This window comes from Anser cygnoides, chromosome 2, assembly GCF_040182565.1.
Source record: "Anser cygnoides isolate HZ-2024a breed goose chromosome 2, Taihu_goose_T2T_genome, whole genome shotgun sequence".
Lineage (NCBI taxonomy): Eukaryota > Metazoa > Chordata > Aves > Anseriformes > Anatidae > Anser > Anser cygnoides.
In genome coordinates this window covers 95,692,308-95,698,547 of record NC_089874.1, presented here as the reverse complement: position 1 = coordinate 95,698,547, position 6,240 = coordinate 95,692,308, and positions in this window count along the sequence as shown.

Here is a 6,240-nt window from a genome sequence, read left to right as displayed (position 1 = left end):
GGTCCCACAGCATTCTTTGTCCAAAAGACATGCCAGGGCCTTGCGTTGGTCGCTGCTGGCTTCAGAGCCGCGCTCTGCGTTCCGCTGTTGACATGAACGCTGGCCATCGCTCTTGTGAGAGAGCTGATCTTCCCCCTCCTATTCCGTTTTTTCTTCTTATGACGCAGCCTCCTCCTTGGGCCTGAGAACAACACCAGTCTACTCATTGCTGCACTCAGTGATGGGCAGCCACCCATCTTCCTGCTCTGGCTCCTCTTGCTTCCAAGCATCCTTTGCTCTTGAAAGCCTCGAAGCCTCGCAAGTGGTGGGCTGGCTGCGAGGCTCCTGTATTTATAGGGCCCAGAAGGAAAGGCGCAGTGGTGGTGGCTGCTGTGACATAAGCAGGCCGCTGTGATGGCCATTGTGATGCTGGCCCACACCTGTAGCCAAACGTGGCCGTGTTGCCATGGGAAGGAACTTCAGCTTGACGGCGCCCCCCCTCCGGACCCTAAGGACCTTGGGGGCCTCCAACAGTCGCCCTCTGTTGCGCTGGCCCAGAGGAGGGGAAAGTTGCAAGAGAAGTTGAAAGGCAAAGAATTGTGCCCTGCTGAGAGACACGTTGGTACTACGCTAATCAGGAACTCCAAAAGCAGGCACTGGTTCGGAAGGCTTCGTGGTGGAAGCGGGCAGGCAGCTAAACCCCACAGAGCTGTTCACTCACTGCACTGCCCTCCACCCCCCACAGTGGGATAGGGGAGAGAATTGGGAAAAAAAAAGAAGATAAAAACTCAAGGGTTGAGATAAAGACAGTTTACTAGGACAGAAAGGGAAGGGAGAATAATAAAATTCATAATTAAAAAAAAAAAGTACAAAGCAAGTGATGCCCAATGCCATTGTTCACCTCCTGCTGACCGACGCCCAGCCAGACCCCAAGCAGCGGCCCCACCTCCCTGGCCAACTCCCCCCATATTTATTGCTCAGCACGATGCCGTATGGTCTGGAATATCCCCTTGGCCAGTCTGGGTTGCCTGCGCGGGCTCTGTCCCCTCCCAGCTCCTGCTGCACCCCCAGCCTCCTCGCTGGCAGGGCAGCACGAGAAGCTGAAAAGCCCTTGGCTCTGGGTATGTGCTGTTCTGCCACAACTAAACCATCGGGGTGGGATCAGCAATATAGTCACCCCAAATCCAAAACACAGCACCACACTAGCCACTGTGAAGAAAATTACCTCTATCCCAGCCAAAACCAGGTCAAGATGCCACTCCTTTATGAGGGCTGGGGGATGGCACAGCAGGGCTCAAACAACCAGAAGGGGAGACGAGCCCGCACGCAGTCCCCAAAGTGCCAAATAGGAGAGGAGAGCCTTTTTACCAGGTGGTGGTGGTGGTTTCAACATTTTATTGCTTCTTGACCAGTCACGGGAAGAGCTCCTCATGAAGCATCTCAAAGGGACCTCAACGCTGAACCTCAGCACTCCCTTCCTGGCAGACCTGAAGCCTTTTCTTCTCCAGAGGAACTGCTGCCCCTCTCACTTCTTTGCTCAGTCTGCTGCTGTGCTCTGGGCACTGCCACAGAGGCTCTGGCTGCATCTTCAAGCACCCTCTCTTTAGCCTTCTCGTCCCCAGACTGAGACACCTCCCAGCACCTGCTGGTTATTTAGATGTTCTTATTTAGATGGCTCGATTCTTGGGCACGTGAGCATCTACATGGCATACTTTTACAAAAAGGTTCTCCACCCCAGCAGCCATATCTTGCCACAATGCAGCAGCCCAGATGGGTTTGCCTCTGCCCTGCCAGTTGTTCTCCTTCCATTGCTGCCAACACCCCACACAGGGCATTTGCTACCATCCATGAGTCAGTATAGAGATAGAGAACTGGCCACTTTTCTCTTTCGGCAATATCTAAAGCCAGCTGGATGGCTTTCACTTTGCAAATTGCCTCAATTCACCTGCTCCTTCATCAGTTTCTGCAACTTGTTCTATAGGACTCCATACAGCAGCCTTCCACCTGTGACGCGTTCCCACAATACCGGCTGCCTTTGACTCCAGGTCATATGGAAAGTTCTAGTGTGTCTGGCAAGGCAGCACTCAGCAGTGGCACGACTTCATTCAGGCCACGGTAGTCCACTGTTAGTCTCCACTTGCCATCAGGCTTTCACACTGGCTGTGTGGGACTACTAGAGGGTGAGTGAGTCTTGCTGATCACTCCTTGCATCTCCAGTCCATCAATCAGCTTACAGGTGGGAATCAGGGAGTCTCGGTGGGTGCGATATTGCCGCCGGTGCACTGTTGTGGTAGCGACTGGAACCTGCTGTTCTTTGACCCGCAGCAACCCCACAACAGAAGGGTCCTCCAAGCGGCTGGGCAAGGTAGACAGCCGCTTAATCTTCTCCGTACTTAAGGCGGCTATGCCAAAAGCCCGCCGGTACCCTTTTGGGTCCCTGAAGTACCCTCTCCTGAGGTAGTCTACGCCAAGGACGTACGGAGCCTCGGGGCCAGTCACAATGGGATGCTTTTGCCACTCGTTGCCAGTTAGACTCACTTCAGCCTCCAATAAAGTTAGCTGTTGGGATCTCCCCGTATATCCCCTGTTGGGATCCACTCCAGAAATACAGACGGCTTCTGCCCCTTAATAACTTGATGGCATTAGGGTACCGTGTGCACTGGTGTCCACTAGAGCCTTATATTCCTGTGGGTCTGACGTGCCAGGTCATCCAATGCACACTGTCCAATAAACCCGATTGTCCCTTTCCTCCACCTGGCTGGAGACAGGACCGCTCTGGTCCTGGTCATAGGATTCATTACTGTGTAGAACCACAGGCTGGCACGTGGTGTGTACCCACTACGTCCCCTTTCTTGAGCAGAGGGATGCTTGCTCCTAAAAGCTGACGTTCATACAGGTGGAAAGTGTAGGACGTATCCTTTTTGAATTGCTGGAACTCCTGGGACAGTGTCTCTATAGCACTTTCTTTGAGTTTGCAGACCTCTTGGGAAAGTTTCTCCACAGCCAAGATGCAAGCCCGTGAAAAGGAAGAGAGACTCACTGCATTGCTGAGGTTGGCCAGCCAATTCACCCACCACATGTTCCTCTCCGTCTTTCCATGTCATCGCTGCCGATGAGTTGGCATATGATGACAGTGCACTCCATACAAACTCCCGCAACTTGGGTCGCATGCACTTGACTTCATCTGGATCTCTGGATATTTGTTTGTTGTCTATGTCACCATAAATCACCCCCAGCACAGCTAATTCCCCCAGGTACTGGATATCCCTCTCCGTGGAGGTTCACTTGCCTGGGTGACATACAACATCTTCCCTGAAGGGACACCTTTCCTTCACGCCTGACCGGAGTCACCTCCAGCGGGTGAAGACTTGTACCCCTGTTCCAATTGCTTTGCCAATGCCCCCTTACCTAGAAAGGGATCCCAACTGCTTGCCTTCCTTGCGCTCTAATTCCAGGCTATTGTCCCCATTATTCCAGCCTTGGAGCAGCCAGGTGATAATGAGCTTGCCCGGATGGCAGCTAAACCTTTTTGCGTGTCTCGCAGTTCACCCAGGGATAGGGATGCGCTGGTTATTGCCACTTTTATGATATATTCCTCTTCCTCCTCCTGTTCCCACAATGGCCCTCATTTAGAGTAGCCTGCCTCTTCTTCTTCTTCCTCCTTCCCCTTCTTAACAGGAGATTTTTCCCCTACTAAATGAGCTAACTTTTGCATCCATCGTTCAGTCTTGCATGTAGGGGTGACTGATAGCAACACGGGTTGGTTCTCGGGCCCTGCTGCAGTGCCTGCTGCGGGGGCTGGCGTAGCCGTGGGGCCCATCACAGGGGTTGGAGTGGCTTCAGGGGCTGTTGTGGGAGTGGCCACAGTGCCTGTCATTTTGTTGTTGGATCCAGAAACCTTCTCTTCCCCTTGAGGGTGCTGAATAGGGTGGTAAACAGGGCTTGGCAGGCATGGGCCAGGACCCAGCAGTGATTCATGTCTCTCTGGAACTGCAAAGGTGACGGCATTTTTTATTTTTTAATATTTCTATTTTTTTCCAGGATTTTGCACTTATCCAGGGGCAAAGTTCCAAAATATTGGAGGCGCCCACTGTCCCAGGTACTTGCCCATATCCTCCGTCACACCCTGCTACTCATAACTATCCTGCCTTGGGGCAGATACATGGGTAGTTTTCTTAAATAGTTGTTTAACTATGAATGAAACCTGAAACACATTCAGGAAGTATAGCAACAGGAAAACGCAGGTTTGAACATCCAAAGGATATTCAAAATTCCCCAGGGCTATTGTGGCAAGCGTGAAAGAGGAACATGAAGGAGAAAGGAAAGGTGAAGGAGAGGGGGACAGTATCCCCCCCTTATCACCCCTATAGCTTGGCTCCCTGAGGACAAAAGGTAGACAGTGTAGTTATTAATGGAAAGATGGTTCCTGAAGTACGGAGATGACAGTAATGCGGAATACAAACACCGCATTAGTCTCACGACTGGTCATTCTATCGTATCATAGGCCAGCATTGCACAGTACAGGAAAATGATAACTGTTAACCAGCCCACAGAAGCGATCAACAGCATGACAGGGAACATAGTCAGCAACTAAGGATTCTATCACACCACTCTGAAAACACACACAACAGCGCCTAAAGAAAATAAATCAACATTGTGACCAGCAATATTAAACTAACGTAATGCTTTTAACAAACTTGGCCAGAACTCTCATTAGAACAACTCTTTGTGCCCAGTCTTGGGAAACAAAAAGCAGTGTTGGGGTAGAACTGGGCAGGCAGCTACGCACTGAGTAGCTGTTCACTCAATCCATTGCCACCCAGCTCCAACAGTGGGATGGGAGAGAGTAAAAAAAGTAAAATTTTGTGGGTCGAGATACAGACAGTTTGATAGGACAGAAAAGGAAGGGAGAATAATATTAACAATGAAAAAAAAAATACAAAGCAAGCGATGCCCAATGCAATGGTTCAACTCCTGCTGACCGACGCCCAGCCAGACCCCAAGCAGCGGCCCCACCTCCCTGGCCAACTCCCCCCATATTTATTGCTCAGCACGATGCCATATGGTCTGGAATATCCCTTTGGCCAGTCTGGGTCACCTGTGCGGGCTCTGTCCCCTCCCAGCTCCTGCTGCACCCCCAGCCTCCTCGCTGGCAGGGCAGCACGAGAAGCTGAAAAGCCCTTGGCTCTGGGTATGCGCTGCCCTGCCACAACTAAACCATCGGGGTGGGATCAGCAATGTTGTCACCCCAAATCCAAAACACAGCACTGCACCAGCCACTGTGAAGAAAATTACCTCTATCCCAGCCAAAACCAGGACAAGCTGCCACTCCTTTATGAGGGCTGGGGGATGGCACAGCAGGGCTCAAACAACCAGAAGGGGAGACGAGCCCGCACGCAGTCCCCAAAGTGCCAAATAGGAGAGGAGAGCACTTTATCAGATGGTGGTGGTGGTGGTGGTGGTGTTCTTGTTTCCTTGTTTATTGCCCCGTCTTGGGAAGAGCTCCTCATGAAGCATCTCAAAGGGACCTCAACGCTGAACCTCAGCACTCCCTTCCTGGCAGACCTGAAGCCTTTCGCTTCTCCAGAGGAACTGCTGCCCCTCTCACTTCTTTGCTCAGTCTGCTGCTATGCTTTGGGCACTGCTTACAGGGGCTCTGGCTGCATCTTCAAGCACCCACTGTTTGGGCTTCTCATCCCCAGACTGAGACACCTCCCAGCATCCCCCCTCCCCAAGCCCATGGTGGTCCTCTGAGGGACTCCTCCTGTGACACCAGTACAGCAGCCAGGTCCCCACCTCCCCTCTCCCTTAGGGTTCCATGAAGAAGAGATGCCACTTCTTCAAGTGGCACGGGGGATGGGAAACAAGAGCTCACACAAGCCTCAACAGTTATCAAAAGAACTATTTATTAACACAATGTCTTACAGGCAAGCCTGCAAGACATCCAGTCTGGTGGTTCTGCCCAAGTTAATGGTGGGCACGGAGGCTACGCCACGCATAGGGAGCTGTCCAGGCACTCCTGCGTTGCTCTTGCTGGGCTCTGACAGTGGACACCAAAGACATTCCAGGGTAGCTCCATGCTTGTTCTCTCAGCGGTGGATCCACCTCCATGGGTTCTTCCGCATCTCGTGGTGGATCCACCTCCATGGGCTCCTCCCTGGTGGCTGGCAGATGGACATGCCTGTGTCCCTGGTTGTTGGCAGGACGATTGGCGGGCCGTGGTCCCACAGCATTCTTTGTCCAAAAGACATGCCAGGGCCT